The sequence below is a fragment of the Callithrix jacchus genome, chromosome X (genome assembly GCF_049354715.1).
Source record: "Callithrix jacchus isolate 240 chromosome X, calJac240_pri, whole genome shotgun sequence".
In the NCBI taxonomy this organism is placed as follows: domain Eukaryota; kingdom Metazoa; phylum Chordata; class Mammalia; order Primates; family Cebidae; genus Callithrix; species Callithrix jacchus.
Window position 1 is genome coordinate 3080913 of NC_133524.1, and position 24993 is coordinate 3105905.

The 24993-nt window shown below is 44.2% G+C and overlaps 1 protein-coding gene across 4 annotated transcripts in view; it reads right to left on the reverse strand.

Annotated features, from left to right (window-relative positions):
• Window positions 1-4624: 4624 nt before the first annotated feature.
• Window positions 4625-24993, reverse strand: part of LOC118150651 (uncharacterized) — a 57045-nt gene continuing 36676 nt past the window's right edge. For all 4 annotated transcript variants that reach the window (XR_013531409.1, XR_013531410.1, XM_054251573.2 and 1 more), the window contains exon 5: window positions 4625-11166. The gene's annotated coding sequence lies outside the window, so the exon portion shown is untranslated. The remainder of the gene's footprint in view (window positions 11167-24993) is intronic.

Here is a 24993-nt window from a genome sequence, read left to right on the forward strand (position 1 = left end):
CACCCTGTCACGCAGGCTGGAGTGCAGTGACGTGATGTTGGCTCACTGCAACCTTCACCTCCTGGGTTCAAGCAATTCTCCTGTTTCAGCCTCCCAAGTAGCTGGGATTACAGGTGTGCACCACCACGTCCAGGTGATTTTTCGATCTTTTGTGGGGATGGGGTTTTGCCATGTTGGCCAGTCTGGTCTCAAACTTCTGGCTTCAATTGATGCACCCACCTCAGCCTCCCAAAGTGTTGGTATTACAGGCGTGAGCCGCTGCCTGGCGGCTCTATCCTTGAAGGGCTATAATGGAACCAACCAAGGAAGGACCCGAGCAGCAAATGGTCACTCCTCACCCTGGTATCTCTGGGAATTTTATGAGGCTACTGTAGAAAAATGGTTTGATGAAATGAAGACTGTGGTCACCTAGTAAATTGTAGAGAAATGGCTTCCACATGTAGGTTTTCCTTTCCCAAACACATGACCTTAAAGTGAAATGGATAAAACTCCTGACTTGGAAAGGTAATTAGTATAATTAGGACCATATTTATTTTTCAAAGACAGAGTTGAGGACCACTGTCGTTTTCTGTAATGCACGTCTAAGTGGGCTCAGAGGGATTGGGAACCCTGGTCCTGAAGCTGATTTCATAACCTGGGGCACGTCTGTGGAAATACACGGTTGGAAGGGAGCTTGCACAGAGCTCTAGAGATCCCACTGCTGATTGGTTTTCATAGAAGAAATCGCTCAAGTGCCTCTGTAGCTGCCTCCATTCTAATAAGACAATGCAGCTTCCTCTTTCCCCAGGTTTCAACATCTGTGGAGACAGGGAATAAGGATTCTGATGCCATCTCTTAATGATGCTCTCATAAAACCCTTGACTAGATCGCAGGCCTTGCCTCCACTCTCCCCAAGCAACATTAAACATTCTTCCCATCTGCATTCGCCAACCCCTTTACCTTCTCTGTGTCCTCTCCAACCAAATATTTTCTGAAAATAGGCATCCACGCTTGACCAAAAGTTGAATACATGTCTACCAAAACCTGAGGATGCTAAAAGAGAGTTTGTCTTGATTTTCATACCTGTGACCTATCTGTCATTTTATCTTGTTAATAATTTTAACTTCCAGGTCGGGCACAGTGGCTTATGCCTGTAATCCCAGCACTTTGAGAAGTCAAGGAGGAGGATCACTTGAGTTAAGGAGTTCAAGACCAGCCTGGCCAACATGGAGAAACCCTGTCTCTACTAAAGGTTGAAAAATTAGACGGGTATAGTGATGCACACCTGTCATTCTAGCTACTCAGGAGGCTGAGGCACAAGAATGGCTTGACCTGGGAGGCAGAGGTTGCAGTGAGCTGAGATTGCACCATTGCACTCCAGCCTGGGTGATGGAGTGAGAAATTCCATTTCAAAAACAAAACAAAACAAACTACAATGTAGAGATTTTCAGTGAATGGGGTTATACTATTAGTCAGTGTTTGAATCAGCATCTGTAGTCCTTTTAGGAAGTAATAACAAGGTACAAGAAGAGAGGAAAGAGATGGCACATTGCAATCTATGTGCGGCTTTGGGTGTGAGTGAGGTTTCCAGGGTCTTCTCACAGAGAAACAGCAAGAGAGAGGGGGGAGCATGTTTATATTCTATGCAGCCGAGAGCGCCAAAGATCTGAGAGGGATATGGTGGCAGCAAGTGAAAGAGGAGAATTTTCCCAGTGGAGCTCTTTTTAAAAAACAGAGATGTGGTCTTGCTGTGCTGTCCAGTCTGGGCTTGAACTTCTGGCCTCAAGTAATCCTCCCACACTGGCCTTTCAAAGTGGTGGGATTACAGTTACTAGTCACCATGCTTGACCGCCATCGGGACACTTTGATGCTTGGCTGTAAAAGTTATACTCCCAAGAAGAAGCCCAAAGATGGAGAAAAAGAAAACAAGTGTGCTGTGTTCACCAAGAACAAGATGTCTGCTTTTCATGTGACCCCAAGAAGATACCTCTTAGCAGGACAGTGGTCATTGGAGTTAGGGCCCACCCAGATAATCCAAGATGATCCCATCTGTTTACATCTGCAAATACCCAGATAAGGGCCTATTCCCAGGTTCTGTGGTTAAGATGTGAAGTTATATTTTAAATGTTGCCATTCAACCTACTACAGCTTCCATGGGACATATTTGTCCAGCATCCAGTGATGTAAACAGAATTTCTGTGTGTTTTTAAGAGCTGAAAAGGGAGGAATAATTATCATTCCTGAAATACCCTGAGTATTTTAGCAAAATAAAAGTTCCCCTGATTTGCTCAATGAATCTTTAGAATAAGTAGTAGGGAATTAACTATCATGGGTGTGATTCGAGACTTGGATGAATTCAGGGAAAAAGTAAAAAGCTGTTAAAATCTTACTACCTCCTGCCAGCTCACCAGACACCTGTAATGCTTCAGGAGCAGCACATGAAATATAATTTTTGAAGGAGAATTCCATGTGCACATCTACGTCAACGGAAAAAACAGCTGGGTGGGAAAACCTAGGAAAATGAACAGAGAGTAATTTTCGAGATTTCCTTTCATTGAAAAACAGAACTTGCTGGTTCAGATAAAAGAAAATGAAGCACTTTTTTTTGTAAAGGAAAGAATTCTCAGATTTGGAGTGAAACACTGATATGAGAAGTAAACGAATAGGTGAAAATATAAGGTAACCTTAGTGGAAAGGGATTTAAAAATTTTTCTTTGAAACTCCCTGTTTCATATGCTATGTGAATCTGATTTATTTACATTCATTTCATGTTAGCAGACAGACTCATGCTTTTACTCATGCTGTGCAGGATTTGGTGTACAAAGAAATACATCTACCTGTACTTATTTTAGTTATTGGTAAAATTAAATAAAGTCTTGGTTATCATGGCTTCCTGGGTTTGAAAATACTTGGTGGACACCCAGCTTCAATTTTGGGGAATATGTTATGGGGAAACTCATGTATCACAGCTTATTTTTTCAAAGCATGTGGAGATTCCACTCACATGAAAAAATAAACTTCCACTTAAAATAGCATAATTACAATAGGTGATTTTGAAACAATGGAATCAACTCAGAATCAAAATTCTCTAGCTCTCTGATCATCAGTTATAGAGTTAAAATATTAAGGAAAATTGTGTAAATATTGAAAACCTTTTAACCGATGGCTATCACATAATCATACGGAATGAGTAACCATCCCCAAATGCATGATAGAGTCATTTTAAAAATTAATGATGCAACTATAGTTGGAATCCACACGCACAAACACACAATGACCCATGGCAAGTTTTATTTATACCATGCAAATGTTAAGTTAATCATTGCTTCTAGCTAATGCATATCCCAGAGTTTCTGACACTGTGGATGAAATCTAGAGCTACTTGCTGTTTTTGCAGAGTTACATGGAAATGTTGATTAAGTCCAAATGGAATCGCAGTTTAGCTGACTTAAACGTCAAATGGCTTCAATTACTTCCCAGAGTGAGACAAAGGAAAACTCATTGCAAATACATCCTACACAATACATCCTACACAGGGCCTTCTGTTGACAATGTAATGGTTACTATGTTTCACGTGGTCACTTCCACGCAGAAGCTTAGAAAAATGATGAAACTTTACAGACAGATACGGAGTGTGAGGGGGTTGAGAGAGAGAGAGAGACAGAGAGAGAAGATAGATGATAGATAGATAGATATGGATAGAGATAGATAGATAATAGATAGATAGATAGATAGATGATAGATAGATAGATAGATAGATAGATGAGATAGAGATGACAAATAGGTGAAATACCTAGTTAGATAGAGAGGTAGAGATAGATATAGATAGATAGAGGAATGAAAGACAGATGATAGATGAGATGGATAATGGATAATTAACAGATAGATGAGATAAGTACAATAGATGAGATAGATACATGGATAGATAAATAACATAGGTAGGTACGAGAAAGAAAGAAGAGAAAGATTACATGGATGGATAGATGGTAGCTAGGTACAGAGATGAACAGATGGAATACATGAATGAATGTTTAGATAGATGGAATACATAGATGAAATCGATGGATGGATGGGTGGATAGGTAGGTAGCTAAGTGGGTAGATAGCTAGCTGGATAGTGATATGGTTTGGCTCTGTGCTCAGCCAAATCTCATCTTGAATTGTAAGTTCCACAATTCCCATGTGTTGTGGGAGGAACTTAGGGGGAGGTGATTGAATTATGGGGGCAGGTCTTTCCTGCACTGTTCTCATGATAGTCAATAATTCTCATGAGATCTGATGGCTTTAAAAAGGGGAGTTTTCCTGCACAAGCTCTCTCTCTGCCTGCTGCCATTCATGTAAGACATGAGATGTGGACTTGCTACTCCTTCCCTTCTGCCATGATTGTGAGGCTTTCTCAGCCACCTGGAATTGTAAGTCCAATAAGCCCCTTTTCCCATATAAATTACCCAGTCTCGGGTATGTCTTTATCAGCAGCCTGAAAACAGACATACGGAGAGATGCATAGAGAGATGCATAGATAGATAGATACATACATACACATGTAGATGACAGATAGATACATACATACACACATAGATGATAGATACACACATACATACATAAAAACATAGAAATAGAAAGAATAAATGGTCTGGACAACAGGATAAATAACAGAATTTATTGACCCTAAATTATCCACATGCTTCTGAAACAGTGCTAGCCAAAGCCCTTCTCAGATACAGGAGAGGGTCTCTCGATTTTCATTTTCTTATTCCTCACACTGAGAGCTCCTCGTTCTCAGCAGTGAGGTGCTCTGTTTAGCACTAGGAGTCACAGCCCGAGCTCCCAATCCAAGAGAAATCTGCAGGTTAGCACTCGATCTTAAAGAAAGAACGTGAAAGCTGTCAACACTGTGGATTGGGACGAGGCTGGAGAGCAGGTGACAGCCACCGTTGCAAGTCTGCTGGCTGCATCGATGCTCTGTGTGACTTCAGTCCTACCCAAGGCAGCCCTTGCCTGTGGGTTCTGCACAGTTCTTTCTGGCTCACAAGAGCATGCAGGGATGGAGACAGAGGATTAAAACTCCTGCTTGTCCAACCTTGACCCAACCTTTAAAACTCCTGCTTGCTTCTCTCCAACCTTGACCCAACCTTGAGAAAAGAACAGTTTGGTGACATCTGAGGCATCACAAACAACAGGACTTGCAAGCCAGTCAGACCTGCACTTTAATCTCACCTTTAAAGCTCAGTGAACATGTGATCCTCCACGCAACCTCCCACCTCCCTGCACCTCTGAGATACCCTGTTACATGATGGGTACTGTTCTTCACAATGTTATCTGCATGTCAATCAGACTGCAGTGTACACATTCAAACACAGGAAGGCTTTGTTTCACAATATCATCTGCATGTCAATCAGACTGCAGTGTACACATTCACATACAAGAAGGCTTTGTTTCACAATATCATCTGCATGTCAATCAGACTGCAGTGTACACATTCAAACACAGGAAGGCTTTGTTTCACAATATCATCTGCATGTCAATCAGACTGCAGTGTACACATTCACAAACAGGAAGGTTTTGTTTCACAATGTCATCTGCATGTCAATCAGACTGCAGTGTACACATTCAAACACAGGAAGGCTTGGTTTCACAATATCATCTGCATGTCAATCAGACTGCAGTGTGCACATTCACATACAGGAAGGCTTTGTTTCACAATATCATCTGCATGTCAATCAGACTGCAGTGTACACATTCACATACAGGAAGGCTTTGTTTCACAATATCATCTGCATGTCAATCAGACTGCAGTGTGCACATTCAAATACAGGAAGGCTTTGTTTCACAATATCATCTGCATGTCAATTAGACTGCAGTGTACACATTCAAACACAGGAAGGCTTTGTTTCACAATGTCATCTGCATATCAATCAGACTGCAGTGTACACATTCAAACACAGGAAGGCTTTGTTTCACAATGTCATCTGCATATCAATCAGACTGCAGTGTACACATTCAAACACAGGAAGGCTTTGTTTCACAATATCATCTGCATGTCAATCAGACTGCAGTGTACACATTCAAACACAGGAAGGCTTTGTTTCACAATATCATCTGCATGTCAATCAGACTGCAGTGTACACATTCAAACACAGGAAGGCTTTGTTTCACAATGTCATCTGCATGCAATCAGAAGCAGTGTGCACATTCAAATACAGGAAGGCTTTGTTTCACAATATCATCTGCATGTCAATCAGACTGCAGTGTGCACATTCACATACAGGAAGGCTTTGTTTCACAATATCATCTGCATGTCAATCAGACTGCAGTGTACACATTCACAAACAGGAAGGCTTTGTTTCACAATGTCATCTGCATGTCAATCAGAAGCAGTGTGCACATTCAAACACAGGAAGGCTTTGTTTCACAATATCATCTGCATGTCAATCAGACTGCAGTGTACACATTCACAAACAGGAAGGCTTTGTTTCACAATGTCATCTGCATGTCAATCAGACTGCAGTGTACACATTCAAACACAGGAAGGCTTTGTTTCACAATGTCATCTGCATGTCAATCAGACTGCAGTGTACACATTCAAACATAGGAAGGCTTTGTTTCACAATGTCATCTGCATGCAATCAGAAGCAGTGTGCACATTCAAATACAGGAAGGCTTTGTTTCACAATGTCATCTGCATGTCAATTAGACTGCAGTGTACACATTCACATACAGGAAGGCTTTGCTTTACACACACATCACTTTGAGTGACCCAGGACTGAGCTGCCAGCACAGCTCAATTTGCATAAATAGCAATTTACTCAAAAATTTAAGTAATTTTTTTAAAACAGGTGTTGACTTACTTTATAGCTTTCTTTTTCATATGAAAATATTGAGAAGTTCTTTTTTAATCTTGTATTCATTACACTTAGAGTTGGTATATCATACAACAGACATCAAGAGTGTGTGGAGAGAATCAACAAAGAATTTGAAATTAATGATGTTAATCCCTGGTGTTGATTGCCATATGATTTAAGACACTGATATTTTTTATCTATCTTAAGACAGGGTCTGGCTCTGTCACCCAGGTTGGAGGGCAGTGGTGTGATCTTGGATCACTGCAAGTTCCACCTCCCAGGCTCAGCTGATCCTCCCACCTCAGCCTTCAAAGTACCTGGGACTCCAGGCACATGCAACCACCACAACCCACCAATATTTTTTGTAGGCTTTTTTTTTTTTTTTTTTTTGGTAGAGATGAGGTTTTGCCATGTAGCCCAGGCTGGTCTTGAACTTATGGGCTCAAGCAATCTGTCTGCCTAAGCCTCCTAAAGTGCCAGGATTACAGGCGTGAGCCACCATACCTGGTCAAGAATTTTTAATATACATCAAAGTTTCCATCAACCATGTAGTTGTTCATTATTATTATTAGTAGTAGTAGTAATTTATCTTTCATGATGAGATTTTGCTTTGTTTCCCAGGATGAAGTGTAGTGTTGTAATCATGACTCACTGAAATCTCGACCTCCTAAGCTTCAGGAATCCTTCCACCTCAGCTTCCTGAGTAGCTGAGAGTACAGGTGCACTTCACCATGCCCAGGTAATTTTTTTATTTTCTATAGAGATGGGGTCTCGTCATCTTGCCAAGGCTGGCCTTGAACTATGAGCATCAAGCAATGTTTCCGCCATATTTTTATTATTACCATTTTGAGATGTAGGGTGATTCTGCCACCCAGACTGGAGTACAGTGGCGTGACCTTCGCTCACTTCCACCTATGTCTCCTGGGTTCAAGTGATTCTCGTGTTTCAGCTGCTTAGGTAGCTGGGACTACAGGTGCACACCACCCGCCTGGGTAATTTTTTCGATTTTTAGTAGAGATGGGGTTTTGCCGTGTTGGCCAGGTTCATCTTGAACTCCTGACCTCAGGTGATCCGCTCACCTCAGCCCCTTAAAGTGCTGGGATTACGGGCGTGAGACACCGTGCCCAACCACCATATTATTATTTTTAATATACCTTTATTTTTAAAGCAGTTTTAGGTTCACAGCAAAATCGAGTGGAAAGTACAGAGTATCCACATACTCCGTGCCCTCAGACAGGCACAGCCTCCACCACAGTCAACATCTCCCACTAGACTGGTGCATTTGCTACAATCCATGGGCCTGACACATTATCATGACCCAAAGTCGACAGTTGAAGTTCACGGTTGGTGTTGTGCATTCTGAGAGTGTTGGCAAATCCATGACATGCATCCCACACTACACTATCACACAGTACAGTTTCACTTTCCCTAAAATCCTCTGTGCTCCACCTATTTATATCCCTCCTCCACCAACCCATATCAACAACTGATCTTATTGTCTCCAAAGTTTTGTCCTTTCCAGAACATCATATAATTGAAAGCATGCAGCAGATAGTTAACTTTAAAAAATAAAATTCTGAATTATTTCTTTTGGAAAGAAAACATTATTATTTTAGCCATGATGATGTTTAAATAATTACTGTGTGTCAGATATTGTCTATATCTGGCTTAATTAAGTTATTAACATTTTTGTGAATAAAGTGTGCACCTCCTTATGTTACAGTACAGCTCAGAGGATCCAAATTGGGCCAGGTTATGCATGTGAGCTTCCTTACTTTTGAGCTCCTTGCTGTTGACTCTATATTTGTTTTGAAAACTCTGAGTCTGCTACTGACCATCAGAATACTTCGATCTTGACTTCGACCTTAGGTTTCATTTATTTCTATCCAGGTGCCATTTGACAGGTTGAAGCCACCATCAAGTTGAGATTTCCTATACAAGAAATGTTCTTATGAGCAGGCTGGGCATGGCGGCTCACACCTGTAATCCCACCACTTTGAGAGGCTAAAATAGGCAGACCACTTGAGGTCAGGAGTTCAAGATAAGCCTGGCCAACATAGCAAAACATCGTCTCTACTAAAAATGCAAAAATTAGCCAGACGTGGTGATGTGCGCCTGTAATCTCAGCTACTTTAGAAGCTGAGGCAAGAGAATACAGAGTGAGCCCCTGTCTCGATAGATGATAGATAGATAAATAGATAGATAGATAGATAGATAGATAGATAGATAGATAGATAGACAAACAAATGTTCTTATGAGTGATTATCTCTCTGAGGAATAAGGGAAAGGCCATTCCTATAAACAATTCATGTTTTATTATCACTGATCTTCTGTTTTATTGCATGTTTGATGTGCAAGTGAAGAAGACAAAAAAATTTTGGAGAAATGCCTCATATAGACAGAGTTAGTAGTAAGGGAAATCAAACACGAGAGGACCTAATTTAGTAAGTGAAACAGTCTACCTGATTACCTGGATGCACAAGAGTATTGAGATACCACCGAGAAGCTCCGAGAAACTCCCTGGGTCTCTGTTCCCCTGGATTGTGTTGGATGCATGAATTTACACTGGAATTCCAGATACAGCGTCCTCTTGATTGAAATGCTTTTCAGGCAGCATCTGTAGGGGCCTTTCTCAGAGTCAATGACTGGTGACACCTCTTCCTAGCCTACACTTATATTCCAAATCTGTATAACTTCCTTGCTGCAAATACACAAAGATGGAAATGCAACATCTAACTGTAATTAAGGAGAGTGAAAGGTGCATACTTGCTGCTGTAATCAGTTGTGTTTCTATGAAAATGCTTAGGCATAATTTTACCAAATTAATATTACAGTAACCATGCACTTGAGTCAACTTCTACAAGTTCATTTGGGTTTAAAAGAAATACGGAGATGAGCTAGTTTTTACCCAGAAAAGCAGTGGGGAGCTACAGTAATATTTTCAGGTCTTATGGCTGGTCGTGAAGTAAAGAGATTCTGAATTCTATGCTCCACTTTGAAAAATAAAGAGATTCTAGTTTCTATGGAGTGAATATAACTTCTATGGCAAAATTTTAGTTTTTTGGGTAAGAGTGAGGTACCAGAGACAGGAAAGGAGAATAAGGTCAGAGAGAAGACATTTATGCAGGAAGTACAACACACACACACACACACACACACACATTCACACAAACACAACACGAGTGGGGTGGACACTTCAATAAAAGGAAGGGCTTGAATGAAAATATGCAGGCCTGGAATGGTAGCTCGTGCCTGTAATCCCAGAACTTTGGGAGGCTGATGCAAGAAGATCGCTTGAGCCCAGGAGTTTGAGACCAGCCTGGGCAACATGGTGAAACACCATCTCTACAAGAAAATGAAAAAAACTTAGCTGGGCATGGTGGCACACACCTGTGGTCTCAGATAATCAGGAGGCGGAAGTGGGAGGATAACCTGAGATTGTTAAGACAATGCGACAGTGAGCCTGGGTGACAGGAAGACTCCCAACAAAACAAAAAATAAATGGAAAAAATGTGGAAGAAAAATACTGGTATGGGATAGCAAAAAGGAGCATCCACTTAATCGAAATAGCCATAGTATGCCAAAAAATTATAGATGGTGAAGGCAGATTCAAAATAAAGCAAAGAACGTTGTTAGCTTGGAGGTGGTCCTTATATTATGCAGACAATCAAGGTAAATTGCTGTGTGATCATAATGCAAATGTGGATGCGAAGACCAACAGAAAACAGCTACATCACGTGCTTTTTAATTTCCTACTTCTGGCATCTAATGTTGTACAAGACGTTGGCCACCATTGCTCTCATAGGCAACAGGAGATTAAGGGTGGGTGGGAAAAATAAAAATGGGAATAAGAAACTACCCAAAGACATGAGGGTAACCTCTGGGCATCGCTGAGGGTGAGGGTAGAAAACAACAGTGCTAAAATGCGTACGTGATTACCATTTTGTATTCTCAACACAGACTGGGGTTTCAGTAGTAAAGACTGTTAACTAATGTGCTCTTAGATTCTGTCACTTTTGCTATCCAACATTTTACCCAGGAAATCCATGCAAGTCATTCTGTTAATCTCCAAAGACTAGAAATAAAAGTTGTTTAAAAACTTTTCTAATTAGATTGATTGAATTGTACTCTGGCCTCAAAGTCATTTCTTTTCCAGCTCATTAAGCTCATCCTAAAAAAATGACGTTGTTTATATTCATTGCGAGAGGATTAGTTATCCAGTATGAATTGTAGGTTCCAAATGCTTTGAATCATATCATCGTGGTGGGTGTGGTTTTTCTTTAATCACTTCCAAAAGAGAGACGTTTATTTTTGTTGGTTTCTTTAAGTCTCTTCTCATCTAAATGCTGTAAAGACAAAAAAATCTCAGCACAGTATGTTGATAAATCCCACGATAATTCTCTCCACTTTTATTAGTTAAGAATCCAACATTATTATGCAAACAAATCAGTATTGAGACACGCACATCAAATAGGCGACAAAATGTCTTAAAAGTTTTTTTCTGTAGAGCTTTCTTTTACCAAAGTGTGTATAAGTCAATCATTCTTGGACATTTTCTTAACTTTATTAATAACTTTGAACACCACCTTTATGGACTTTTAGAGTTGTTAACCAGGATTTCCTGACAAACAGGTTATGCTGATTTAAATCAAGCCATCAATTGAAAACAAAAATGTCTAAAGTTTTAATATTTAAGTGTGTTGAAATAAACTGCTGTCACCCTAAATAACAGAGAAGGACTCGGTAAAAGAAAAGATATTTATTTGGGAATGTAGCATTGCAATGGAAATTCACATGCCATAGGAAACTGAGACAATGATACCACCTGTGGAGCTCTGTTCTGCAGACCCTGACTCAGTGGTGGATGAGTAAATACACTCAAACACACAGCACAGTGATCAAATGGGCTAGGGAAGTCGTCAGCTGTTCTCAGAGGGCGATTGCAGCTACCCAACCCCTTGCTAGCTGTTTCTCCTCGCATTTGTTTAGTATAGATTTAGTAACAGAGGTTCTAAGTCAACATGCTTATGGATAATTAACATGGTTAAAATAGTGGTTTTACAAATGATAAAAGCTTTTGGTTCCAGGGCCCAAAGTAAAGGCCATTAATGGATAATCCCCCTTCCACCTCCCCAACAGGGAGATGAGTAAACAGTTAGACACAAAGGAATTTGGGGTAAACAGACTTAACTGGGGAAGTTTCTGTTATCCCTAATCTTCACCCTATGACCTAATGCTCTAAGATAAGGACCGGCTGCTTTCAGCCTGTCCCATTATTTAACAAAAATCTTTCTGCCTTCCAAAACATTTGAAACTATTATCCTATAACTTCCCTAATTATTCCCTTAATATTTTGCCAACCAATCTGAGTGGATCTTAACAGGAAACTATGTGCATATTTGGGGAGGTGGAGAAGAAAGACACAGATTTTTTTGAGGGAAATTTTACTTAATTGTTTTGAAATAATTAACTGTGGCTACAAATATTGATAAAAAGGAAGAGCCAGGCACATTGGCTCACACCTATAATGCCAGCACTTTGGGAGGCCAAGTCAGGAGGATCATTTGAGCCCAGCAGTTCAAGATCAGCCTGGGCAACATAGTGAGACCCCAACTCTATAAAAGAAGAAGAACAAGACGAAGAAGAAGAATGAGGAGCAGGAGAAAAGAAAAGAAATAAACAAAGAAAGGAAAGAAAGAAACAAAGAAAGGAAAGAGGAAAAAAGAAAGAAAGAAAGAATGGTAGGAAGGAAGGAGACAAAAAAAGCAGAAAAAAATGGAAAGAAAAGACAGAGAGAGAAAAAAACAAAGAAAAAGGAAGACAAGGGTGAAAAAGGAAGTATGTCTGTCTCAGAAGAGTAATAAAAAGTGTGTCCTGCACAGGACAGCAATGCAAAGTGTGTGCTGCACAGGGTAGGAACCAGGAGTGTGTCCTGCAAAGAAGAGACACAGGAAGTAAGTCCTGCACAGAGGAGGAACTGCAAGTGTGTCAACATTAGGAGATTAACAAGAAATGTGGCCTGCACAAGGGAAGAAAAATAAGTGTGTCCTGCTAGAAGGAAACACAGGAAGTATGTCTCACACAGGGTACAAAAAAAAAATTGTGTCCTGCATAGAGGATAAACGGGAGATGTGTCCTGTACAGGGGAGACAAGAAGTGTGTTCTGCACAGAAAAGAAACAGGAAGTGTGTCCTGCACAGAGGAAGTACAGGAAGTAGGTCTGTCTTAGAAAAGAAAGACAAAGTGTGCCCTGCACTGGAGTAACACAGAAAGTGTGTCCTGCAGAGAGGAAAGACAGGAAGTAGTTCTGTGTGAGGAGAGCAACAGGTAGTGTGACCTGCACAGGAGAAACAGAGTAAGTGTGTCCTGCACAGGAGAAATAGAGGAAGTGTGTCCTGCACAGAGGAGGAACAGAAAGTAGGTCTGTCTCAGGTGATCAACAGAAAGTGTGTCCTAAACCTGAGCAACAGAGGAAGTGTGTCCTGCACAGAGGAAGTACAGGAAGTAGGTCTCTCTTAGAAGAGCAAGAGGAAGTGTGTCCTGCTCAGGAGAAACTCAGGAAGTGTGTCCTTCACAGAGGAAGAACAGGAAGTATCTCTGTGGGAGGAGAGTAATAGGCAGTGTGTCCTGCTCAGGAGAAACACAGGAAATGAGGCCAGCACAGAGGAAGAACCGGAAGTACGTCTGTCTCAGCAGAGCAACAGGAAGTGTGTCCTGCACAAAAGAAACACTGGAAGTGTGTCCTGCACAGAAGAAGAACAGGAAGTACGTCTTTCTCATGAGATCAACAGGAAGCGTCTCCTGCACAGGGGAAACACAGAAAGTGTATCCTGCACAGAAGAAGAACAGAAAGTAGGTCTGTCTCAGGAGAGCAAAGGAAGTGTGTCCTGCACAGCAGAATCTCAGGAAAAGTGTCTTCCAGAGAGGAAAAACAGAAAGTAGGTCTGTGTGAGGAGAGCAACAGGAAGCGTGTCCTGCAAAGGAGAAACACAGGAAGTGTGTCCTGCACAGACGAGGAAGAGGAAGTAGGTCTGTCTCAGAAGAGCCACAGGAAGCATGTCCTGCACAGCAGAATCTCAGAAAAAGTGTCTTCCAGAGAGAAAAAACCGGAAGTAGGTCTGTGTGAGGAGAGCAACAGAAAGCGTGTCCTGCACAGGAGAAACAGAGGAAGTGTGTCCTGCAAAGAGGAAGAAAAGGAAGTATCTCTGTGTGAGGAGAGTGATAGGAAATGTGTCCTGCCCAGGAGAATCACAGGAAGTGTGTCCTGCAGAGAGAAAGGACAGGAAGTAGTTCTGTGTGAGGGGAGCAACAGGAAGTGTGTCTTGCACAGAAGAAACACAGGACGTGTGTCCTGCAAAGAGGAGGAACAGGAAGTAGGTCTGTCTCAGAAGAACAACAGGAAGTGTGTCCTGAGCATAAGAAACACAGAAAGTGTGTCCTGCACAGAGAAAGTACAGGAGGTAGGTCTGTCTCAGAAGATCAACAGGAAGTGTGTCCTCAACATGAGCAACAGAGGAAGTGTGTCCTACACAGAGGAAGTACAGGAAGTAGGTCTGTCTTAGGAGAGCAAGGGGAAGTGTGTCCTGCACTGGAGAAACACAGAAAGTGTGTCCTGCAGAGAGGAAAGAGAGGAAGTTGTTCTGTGTGAGAAGAGCAACAGGAAGTGTGCCTGCCCAGGAGAAACACAGGAAGTGTGTCCTGCACAGAGGAGGAACCGGAAGTAGGTCTGTCTCAGAAGATCAACAGGAAGTGTGTCCTCAACATGAGAAACAGAAGAAGTGTGTCCCACACAGAGGAAGTACAGGAAGTAGGTCTGTCTTTGAAGAGCAAGAAAAAGTGTGCCCTGCACTGGAGTAACACAGAAAGTGTGTCCTGCAGATCAAAAAGACAGGAAGTAGTTCTGTGTGAGATGAGCAACAGGAAGTGTGTCCTGCACAGGACAAACAAAGGAAGCATGTCCTGCACAGAGGAAGAACAGGAAGTAGGTCTGTCTCAGGTGATCAAAAGAAAATGTGTTCTCAATATGAGCAACAGACGAAGTGTGTCCTGCACAGAGGAAGTACAGGAAGTAGGTCCCTCTTAGAAGAACAAGAGGAAGTGTGTCCTTCCCAGGAAATACACAGGAAGTGTGTCCTTCACAGAGGAAGAACAGGAAGTATCTCCGTGGGAGGAGAGTAATAGGAGTGTGTCCTGCACAGGAGAAACAGAGGAAATGAGGCCAGCACAGAGGAAGAACTGGAAGTACGCCTGTTTCAGCAAAGCAACAGGAAGTGTGTCCTGCACAAAAGAAACACTGGAAGTATGTCCTGCACAGAAGACGAACAGGAAGTACGTCTTTCTCATGAGATCAACAGGAAGCGTGTCCTGCACAGGGGAAACACAGAGAGTGTATCCTGCACAGAAGAAGAACAGAAAGTAGGTCTGTCTCAGGAGAGCACAGGAAGTGTGTCCTGCACAGCAGAATCTCAGGAAAAGTGTCTTCCAGAGAGAAAAAACCGGAAGTAGGTCTGTGTGAGGAGAGCAACAGGAAGCGTGTCCTGCACAGGAGAAACAGAAGATGTGTGTCCTGCAAAGTGAAAGAACATGAAGTATCTCTGTGTGAGGAGAGTAATAGGAAATGTGTTCTGCCCAGGAGAATCACAGGAAGTGTGTCCTGCACAAAAGAAACACAGGAAGTGTGTCCTGCACAGAGAAAAAACAGGAAGGTCTGTCTCAGGTGATCAACAGAAACTGTGTCTTCAACATGAGCAACAGAGGAAGTGTGTCCTGCAAAGAGGAAGAACAGAAAGTATCTCTGTGTGAGGAGAGTAATAGGAAATGTGCTCTGCCCAGGAGGAAGGTACAGGAAGTAGGTCTCTCTTAGAAGAGCAAGAGGAAGTGTGTCCTTCACAGAGAAAGAACAGGAAGTATCTCTGTGGGAGGAGAGTAATAGGCAGTGTGTCCTGCACAGGAGAAACACAGGAAATGAGGCCAGCACAGAGGAAGAACCGGAAGTACGTCTGTCTCAGCAGAGCAACAGAAAGTGTGTCCTGCACAAAAGAAACACTGGAAGTGTGTCCTGCACAGAAGAAGAACAGGAAGTACATCGTTCTCATGAGATCAACAGGAAGCGTGTCCTGCACAGGGGAAACACAGAAAGTGTATCCTGCACAGAAGAACAGAAAGTAGGTCTGTCTCAGGAGAGCACAGGAAGTGTGTCCTGCACAGCAGAATCTCAGGAAAAGTGTCTTCCAGAGAGGAAAAACAGAAAGTAGGTCTGTGTGAGGAGAGCAACAGGAAGCGTGTCCTGCAAAGGAGAAAGAGAGGAAGTGTGTCCTGCACGGAGGAGAAACAGGAAGTAGGTCTGTCTCAGAAGAGCCACAGGAAGCATGTCCAGCACAGGGGAAACACATAAAGTGTATCCTGCACAGAAGAAGAACAGAAAGTAGGTCTGTCTCAGGAGAGCACAGAAAGTGTGTCCTGGACAGCAGAATGTCAGGAAAAGTGTCTTCCAGAGAGAAAAAAACAGAAGTAGGTCTGTGTGAGGAGAGCAACAGGAAGCGTGTCCTGCACAGGAGAAACAGAGGAAGTGTGTCCTGCAAAGAGGAAGAACAGGAAGTATCTCTGTGTGAGGAGAGTAATAGGAAATGTGTTCTGCCCAGGAGAATCACAGGAAGTGTGTCCTGCAGAGAGAAAGGACAGGAAGTAGTTCTGTGTGAGGAGAGCAACAGGAAGTGTGTCTTGCACAGAAGAAACACAGGAAGTGTGTCCTGCGCAGAAGAGAAACAGGAAGTAGGTCTGTCTCAGGAGAACAACAGGAAGTGTGTCTTGAGCATAAGAAACACAGAACGTGTGTCCTGCAAAGAGACAGTACAGGAAGTAGGTCTCTCTCAAAAGATCAACAGGAAGTGTGTCCTCAACATGAGCAACAGAGGAAGTGTGTCCTGCACAGAGGAGGTACAGGAAGTAGGTCTGTCTTAGGAGAGCAAGGGGAAGTGTGTCCTGCACTGGAGAAACACAGAAAGTGTGTCCTGCACAGAGGAGGAACAGGAAGTCGGTCTGTCTCAGAAGATCAACAGGAAGTGTGTCCTCAACATGAGAAACAGAGGAAGTGTGTCCTGCACAGAGGAAGTACAGGAAGTAGGTCTGTCTCACAATAGCAAGAAGAAGTGTGCCCTGCACTGGAGTAACACAGAAAGTGTGTCCTGCAGATAGAAAAGACAGGAAGTAGTTCTGTGTGAGATGAGCAACAGGAAGTGTGTCCTGCACAGGAGAAACACAGGAAGTGTGTCCAGCAAAGAGGAAGAACAGGAAGTATCTCTGTGTGAGGAGAGTAATAGGAAATGTGACCTGCCCAGGAGAATCTCAGGAAGTGCGTTTTGCAGAGAGAAAGGACAGAAAGTAGTTCTGTGTGAGGAGAGCAACAGGAAGTGTGTCCTGCACAGAGGAAGTACAGGAAGTAGGTCTGTCTTACAAGAGCAAGAAGAAGTGTGCCCTCACTGGAGTAACACAGAAAGTGTGTCCTGCAGATAGAAAAGATAGGAAGTAGTTCTGTATGAGATGAGCAACAGGAAGTATGTCCTACACAGGAGAAACACAGGAAGTGTGTCCTGCACAGAGGAAGAACAGGAAGTAGGTCTGTCTCAGAAGAGCAAGAGGAAGCATGTCCTGCACTGGAGAAACACAGAAAGTGTGTCCTGCACAGAGGAAGTACAGGAAATTGGTATCTGTTAGAAGAACAAGAAGAAGTGTGTCCTGCCCAGGAAATACACAGGAAGGGTGTCCTTCACAGAGGAAGAACAGGAAGTATCTCTGTGGGAGGAGAGAAATAAAAAGTGTGCCCTGCACAAGAGAAACACAGGAAATGAGGCCAGCACAGAGGAAGAACCGGAAGTCCGTCTGTCTCAGCAGAGCAACAGGAAGTGTGTCCTGCACAAAAGAAACACTGGAAGTGTGTCCTGCACAGAAGAAAAACGGGAAGTACGTCTTTCTCATGAGATCAACAGGAAGCGTGTCGTGCACAGGGGAAACACAGAAAGTGTATTCTGCACAGAAGAAGAACAGAAAGTAGGTCTGTCTCAGGAGAGCACAGGAAGTGTGTCCTGCACAGCAGAATCTCAGGAAAAGTGTCTTCCAGAGAAAAAAAACCGGAAGTAGGTCTGTGTGAGGAGAGCAACAGGAAGCGTGTCCTGCACAGGAGAAACAGAGAAAGTGTGTCCTGCAAAGAGAAAAAACAGGAAGTATCTCTGTGTGAGGAGAGTAATAGGAAATGTGTCCTGCCCAGGAGAATCACAGGAAGTGTGTCATGCAGAGAGAAACAACAGGAAGTAGTTCTGTGTGAGAACACCACGAAGTGTGTCCTTCACAGAAGAAACACAGAAAGTGTGTCCTGCACAGAGGAGGAACAGGAAGTAGGTGTGTCTCAGGAGAACAACAGGAAGTGTGTCCTGAGCATAAGAAACACAGAAAGTGTGTCCTGCACAGAGAAAGAACAGGGAGTAGGTCTGTCTCAGGTGATCAACAGAAAATGTGTCCTCAACATGAGCAACAGAGGAAGTGTGTCCTGCACAGAGGAAGTACAGGAAGTAGGTCTCTCTTAGAAGAGCAAGAGGAAGTGTGTCCTGCCCAGCAGAAATTCAGGAAGTGTGTCCTTCACAGAGGAAGAACAGGAAGTATCTCTGTGAAAGGAGAGTAATAGGAAGTGTGTCCTGCACAGGAGAAACACAGGAAATGAGGCCAGCACAGAGGAAGAACCGGAAGTACGTCTGTCTCAGCAGAACAACAGGAAGTGTGTCCTGCACAAAAGAAACACTGGAAGTGTGTCCTGCACAGAAGAAGAACAGGAAGTATGTCTTTCTCATGAGATCAACAGAAAGTGTGTCCTGCACAGGAAAAACACAGAAAGTGTATCCTGCACAGAAGAAGAACAGAAAGTAGGTCTGTCTCAGGAGAGCACAGGAAGTGTGTCCTGCACAGCAGAATCTCAGGATAAGTGTCTTCCAGAGAAAAAAACAGAAAGTAGGTCTGTGTGAGGAGAGCAACAGCAAGCGTGTCCTGCAAAGGAGAAAGAGAGGAAGTGTGTCCTGCAAAGAGGAAGAGCAGGAAGTATCTCTGTGTGAGGAGAGCAACAGGAAGTGTGTCCTGCAGAGAAGAAACACAGGAAGTGTGTCCTGCACAGAGAAGGAACAGGAAGTAGGTCTGTCTCAGGAGAACAACAGGAAGTGTGTCCTGAGCATAAGAAACACAGAAAGTGTGTCCTGCTCAGAGACAGTTCAGGAAGTAGGTCTGTCTCAGAAGATCAACAGGAAGTTTGTCTTCAACATGAGCAACAGAGGAAGTGTGTCCTGCACAGAGGAAGTACAGGAAGTAGGTCTGTCTTAGGAGAGCAAGGGGAAGTGTGTCCTGCACTGGAGAAACACAGGAAGTGTGTCCTACAGAGAGGAAAGACAGGAAGTAGTTCTGTGTGAGAAGAGCAACAGGAAGTGTGTCCTGCACAGGAGAAACACAGGAAGTGTGTCCTGCAAAGAGGAAGAACAGGAAGTAGGTCTGTCTCAGAAGATCAACAGGAAGTGTGTCCTCAATATGAGCAACAGAGCAAGTGTGTCCTGCACAGAGGAAGTACAGGAAGTAGGTCTGTCTTAGAAGAGCAAGAAAAAGTGTGCCCTGCACAAGAGTAACACAGAAAGTGTGTCCTGCAGATAGGAAAGACAGGAAGTAGTTCTGTGTGAGAAGAGCAACAGGAAGTGTGTCCTGCACAGGAGAAACACAGGAAGTGTGTCCTGCAAAGAGGAAGAACCGGAAGTACGTCTGTCTCAGGAGAGCACAGGAAGTGTGTCCTGCACAGCAGAATCTCAGGAAAAGTGTCTTCCAGAGAGAAAAAACCGGAAGTAGGTCTGTGTGAGGAGAGCAACAGGAAGCGTGTCCTGCACAGGAGAAAGAGGAAGTGTGTCCTGCAAAAAGGAAGAACAGGAAGTATCTCTGTGTGAGGAGAGTAATAGGAAATGTGTCCTGCCCAGGAGAGTCACAGGAAGTGTGTCCTGCAGAGAGAAAGGACAGGAAGTAGTTCTGTGTGAGGAGAGCAACAGGAAGTGTGTGCTGCACAGAAGAAACACAGAAAGTGTGTCCTGCACAGAGGAGGAACAGGAAGTAGGTCTGTTTTAGGAGAACAGGAATTGTGTCCTGAGCATAAGAAACACAGGAAGTGTGTCCTGCACAGAAAAAGTACACAAAGTAGGTCTGTCTCAGGAGATCAACAGGAAGTGTGTCCTCAACATGAGAAACACAGGAAGTGTGTCCTGCACGCAGAAAGTACAGGATGTAGGTCTGTCTCAGAAGAGCAAGAGGAAGTGTGTCCTGCACTGGAGAAACACAGGAAGTGTGTCCTGCAGAGAGGAAGGACAGGAAGTAGTTCTGTGTGAGGACAGCAACAGGAAGTGTGTCCAGCACAGGAGAAACAGAGGAAGTGTGTCCTGCACAGAGGAGAAAGAGAAAGTAGGTCTGTCTCAGGAGAACAACAGAAAGTGTGTCCTGAGCATAAGAAACACAGGAAGTGTGTCCTGCACAAAGAAGGTAAAGGAAGAAGGTCTGTCTCAGGTGATCAACAGGAAGTGTGTCCTCAACATGAGAAACACAGGAAGTGTGTCCTGCACGGAGGAAGTACAGGAATGAGGTCTGTCTCAGAAGAGCAAGAGGAAGTGTGTCCTGCACTGGAGATTCACAGAAAGTGTGTCCTGCAGAGAGAAAAAACAGGAAGTAGTTCTGTGTGAGCAGAGCAACAGGAAATGTGTCCTGCGCAGAGACAGTACAGGATGTAGGTCTGTCTCAGGAGATCAATAGGAAGTGTGTCCTCAACATGAGAAACAGAGGAAGTGTGTGCTGCATCGAGGAAGAACAGAAAGTAGGTCTGTCTCAGGAGAGCAATAGAAAGTGTGTCCTGCACAGGAGAAACAGAGAAAGTGTGCCCTGCACCGAGAAAGAACAGAAAGTAGGTCTGTCTCAGGAGAGAACCGGAAGTGTGTCCTCAACATGATAAACACAGGAAGTGTGTCCTGCACGGAGGAGGTACAGGAAGTAGGTCTCTCTTAGAAGAGCAAGAGGAAGTGTGTCCTGCACTGGAGAAACACAGGAAGTGTGTCCTGCAGAGAGGAAGGACAGGAAGTAGTTCTGTGTGAGGAGAGCAACAGGAAGTGTGTCCTGCACAGAGGAGGAACAGGAAGTAGGTCTGTCTCAGGAGAATAACAGGAAGTGTGTCCTGAGCATAAAAAACACAGGAAGTGTGTCCTGCACAGAAAAAGTACAAAACGTAGGTCTGTCTCAGGAAATCAACAGGAAGTGTGTCCTCAACATGAGAAACACAGAAAGTGTGTCCTGCACGGAGGAAGTACAGGAATTAGGTCTCTCTTAGAAGAGCAAGAGGAAGTGTGTCCTGCACTGGAGAAACACAGAAAGTGTGTCCTGCACGGAGGAAGTACAGGAATTAGGTCTCTCTTAGAAGAGCAAGAGGAAGTGTGTCCTGCACTGGAGAAACACAGAAAGTGTGTCCTGCACGGAGGAAGTACAGGAAGTAGGTCTGTCTCAGGAGATCAACAGGAAGTGTGTCCTGCACAGGAGAAACAGAGCAAGTGTGTCCTGCACGGAGGAAGTACAGGAAGTAGGTCTGTCTCAGGAGATCAACAGGAAGTGTGTCCTGAGCATAAAAAACACAGGAAGTGTGTCCTGCACAGAAAAAGTACAAAAAGTAGGTCTGTCTCAGGAAATCAACAGGAAGTGTGTCCTCAACATGAGAAACACAGAAAGTGTGTCCTGCACGGAGGAAGTACAGGAAGTAGGTCTCTCTCAGGAGATCAACAGGAAGTGTGTCCTGCACAGGAGAAACAGAGCAAGTGTGTCCTGCACGGAGAAAGTACAGGAAGTAGGTCTCTCTTAGAAGAGCAAGAGGAAGTGTGTCCTGCACTGGAGAAACACAGGAAGTGTGTCCTACAGAGAGGGAGGACAGGAAGTAGTTCTGTGTGAGGAGAGCAACAGGAAGCGTGTCCTGCCCAGGAGAAACACAGGAAGTGTGTCCTGCACAGAGGAGAAACAGGAAGTAGGTCTGTCTCAGGAGAGCAACAGAAAGCGTGTCCTGCACAGGAGAAACACTGGAAGTGTGTCCTGCACAGAGGAGGAACAGGAAGTAGGTCTGTCTCAGGAGAACAACAGGAAGTGTGTCCTGAGCATAAGAAACACAGGAAGTGTGTCCTGCACAGAGAAAGTACAGGAAGAAGGTCTGTCTCAGTTGATCAACAGGAAGTGTGTCCTCAACATGATAAACACAGGAAGTGTGTCCTGCACGGAGGAGGTACAGGAAGTAGGTCTCTCTTAGAAGAGCAAGAGGAAGTGTGTCCTTCACTGAAGAAACACAGAAAGTGTGTGGTGCATAGGGGAAGGACAGAAAGTAGTTCTGTGTGATGAGAGAAACAGGAAGTGTGTCCTGCACAGGAGAAACAGAGGAAGTGTGCCCTGCTCAGAAGAGGAACAGAAAGTAGGTCTGTCTTAGGAGAACAAAGGGAAGTGTGTCCTGAGCATAAGAAATGCAGGAAGTGTGTCCTGCTCGGAGGAAGTAAAGGAAGTAGGTCTGTCTCAGAACAGCAAGAGGAAGTGTGTCCTGCACTGGAGAAACGCAGAAAGTGTGTCCTGCAGAGAGGAAGGACAGGAAGTAGTTTTGTGTGAGGAGAGCAACAGGAAGTGTGTCCTGCACAGGTGAAACAGAGGAAGTGTGTCCTGCACAGAGGAAAAAGAGGAAGTAGGTCTGTCTCAGGAGAACAGCAGAAAGTGTGTCCTGAGCATAAGAAACACAGAAAGTGTGTCCTGCACGGAGGAAGTACAGGAAGAAGGTCTGTCTCAGAAGAGCAAGAGGAAGTGTGTCCTGCACTGGAGAAACACAGAAAGTGTGTTCTGCAGAGAGGAAGGACAGGAAGTAGTTCTGTGTGAGGAGAGCAACAGGAAGTGTGTCCTGCCAAGGAGAAACAGAGAAAGTGTGTCCTGCACAGAGGAGGAACAGGAAGTAGGTCTGTCTCAGGAGAACAACAGGAAGTGTGTCCTGATCATAAGAAACGCAGGGAGTGTGTCCTGCATGGAGAAAGTACAGGAAGTTGGTCTGTCTCAGGAGATCAACAGGAAGTGTGTCCTCAACATGAGAAACAAAAAAAGTGTGTCCTGCACGGAGGAAGTACAGAAAGTAGGTCTGTCTCAGAAGAGCAAGAGGAAGTGTGGCCTGCACTGGAGAAAAACAGGAAGTGTGTCCTGCAGAGAGGAAGGACAGGAAGTAGGTCTGTTTCAGGAAAAATACAGGAAGTGTGTCCTGCACATAAGAAACACAGGGAGTGTGTCCTGCACAGAGAAAGTACAGGAAGTAGGTCTGTCTCAGGAGATCAATAGGAAGTGTGTCCTCAACATGAGAAACAGAGGAAGTGTGTCCTGCACCGAGGAAGAACAGAAAGTAGGTCTCTCTCAGGAGAGCAACAGGAAGTGTGTCCTGCACAGGAGAAACAGAGGAAGTGTGTCCTACACCGAGAAAGAACAGAAAGTACGTCTGTCTCAGGAGAGCACAGGAAGTGTGTCCTGCACAGCAGAATCTCAGGAAGTGTGTCCTGCAGAGAGGAAGGACAGGAAGTAGTTCTGTGTGAGGAGAGCAACAGGAAGTGTGTCCTTCCCAGGAGAAACACAGGAAGTGTGTCCTGCACAGAGGAAGAACAGGAAGTAGGTCTGTCTCAGGAGAGCAACAGGAAGTGTGTCCTGCACAGAACACAGAAAGTGTGTCCTGCACAGAGGAAGAACAGGAAGTATCTCTGTGTGACGAGAGTAATAGGAAGTGTGTCCTGCACAGGAGAAACACAGAAAGTGTGTCCTGCAGAGAGGAAGGACAGGAAGTAGTTCTGTGTGAGGAGAGCAACAGAAAGTGTGCCCTGTACAGGAGAAATACAGGAAGTGTTTCCTGCACAGAGGAGGCACAGGAAGTAGGTCTGTTTCAGGAGAAATACAGGAAGTGTGTCCTGCACATAAGAAACACAGGGAGTGTGTCCTGCACAGAGAAAGTACAGGAAGGAGGTCTGTCTCAGGAGATCAACAGGAAGTGTGTCCTCAACATGAGACACAGAGAAAGTGTGTTCTGCACGGAGAAAGTACAGGATGTAGCTCCGTCTTAGAAGAGCAAGAGGAAGTGTGTCCTGCACTGGAGAAACACAGAAAGTGTGTCCTGCAGAGAGGAAGGACAGGAAGTAGTTCTGTGTGAGGAGAGTAATAGGAAGTGTGTCCCGCACAGGAGATACACAGGAAATGAGTCCAGCACAGAGGAAGAACCGGAAGTACGTCTATCTCAGCAGAGCAACAGGAAGTGTGTCCTGAGCATAAGAAACACAGGAAGTGTGTCCTACACAGAGACAGTACAGGAAGTAGGTCTGTCTCAGGAGATCAACAGGAAGTGTGTCTTCAACATAAGAAACAGAGAAAGTGTGTCCTGCACGGAGGAAGTACAGGAAGTAGGTCTGTCTTAGAAGAGCAAGAGGAAGTGTGTCCTGCAGAGAGGAAGGACAGGAAGTAGTTCTGTGTGAGGAGATCAACAGGAATTGTGTCCTGCACAGGAGAAACACAGGAAGTGTGTTCTGCACAGAGGAAGAATAGGAAGTAGGTCTGTCTCAGGAGAGCAACAGAAAGCTTGTCCTGCCCAGGGGAAACACAGGAAGTGTGTCCTGCACAGAGGAAGAACAGGAAGTAGTTCTGTGTGAGGAGAGTAATAGGAAGTGTGTCCTGCACAGGAGAAACACTGGAAATGAGTCCAGCACAGAGGTAGAACTGGATGTACGTCTGTCTCCGCAGAGCAACAGGAAGTGTGTCCTGCACAGAAGAAACACTGAAAGTGTGTCCTGCACAGAGGGAGAACAGAAAGTACGTCTTTCTCATGAGATCAACAGGAAGTGTGTCCTGCACAGGGGAAACACAGAAAGTGTATCCTGTACAGAAGAACAGAAAGTAGGTCTGTCTCAGGAGAGCACAGGAAGTGTGTCCTGCACAGCAGAATCTCAGGAAGTGTGTGTTGCAGAGAGGAAAAACAGGAAGTAGGTCTGTGTGAGGAGAGCAACAGAAAGTGTGTCCTGCACAGGAGATACAGAGGAAGTGTGTCCTGCAGAGAGGAAGGACAGGAAGTAGTTCTGTGTGAG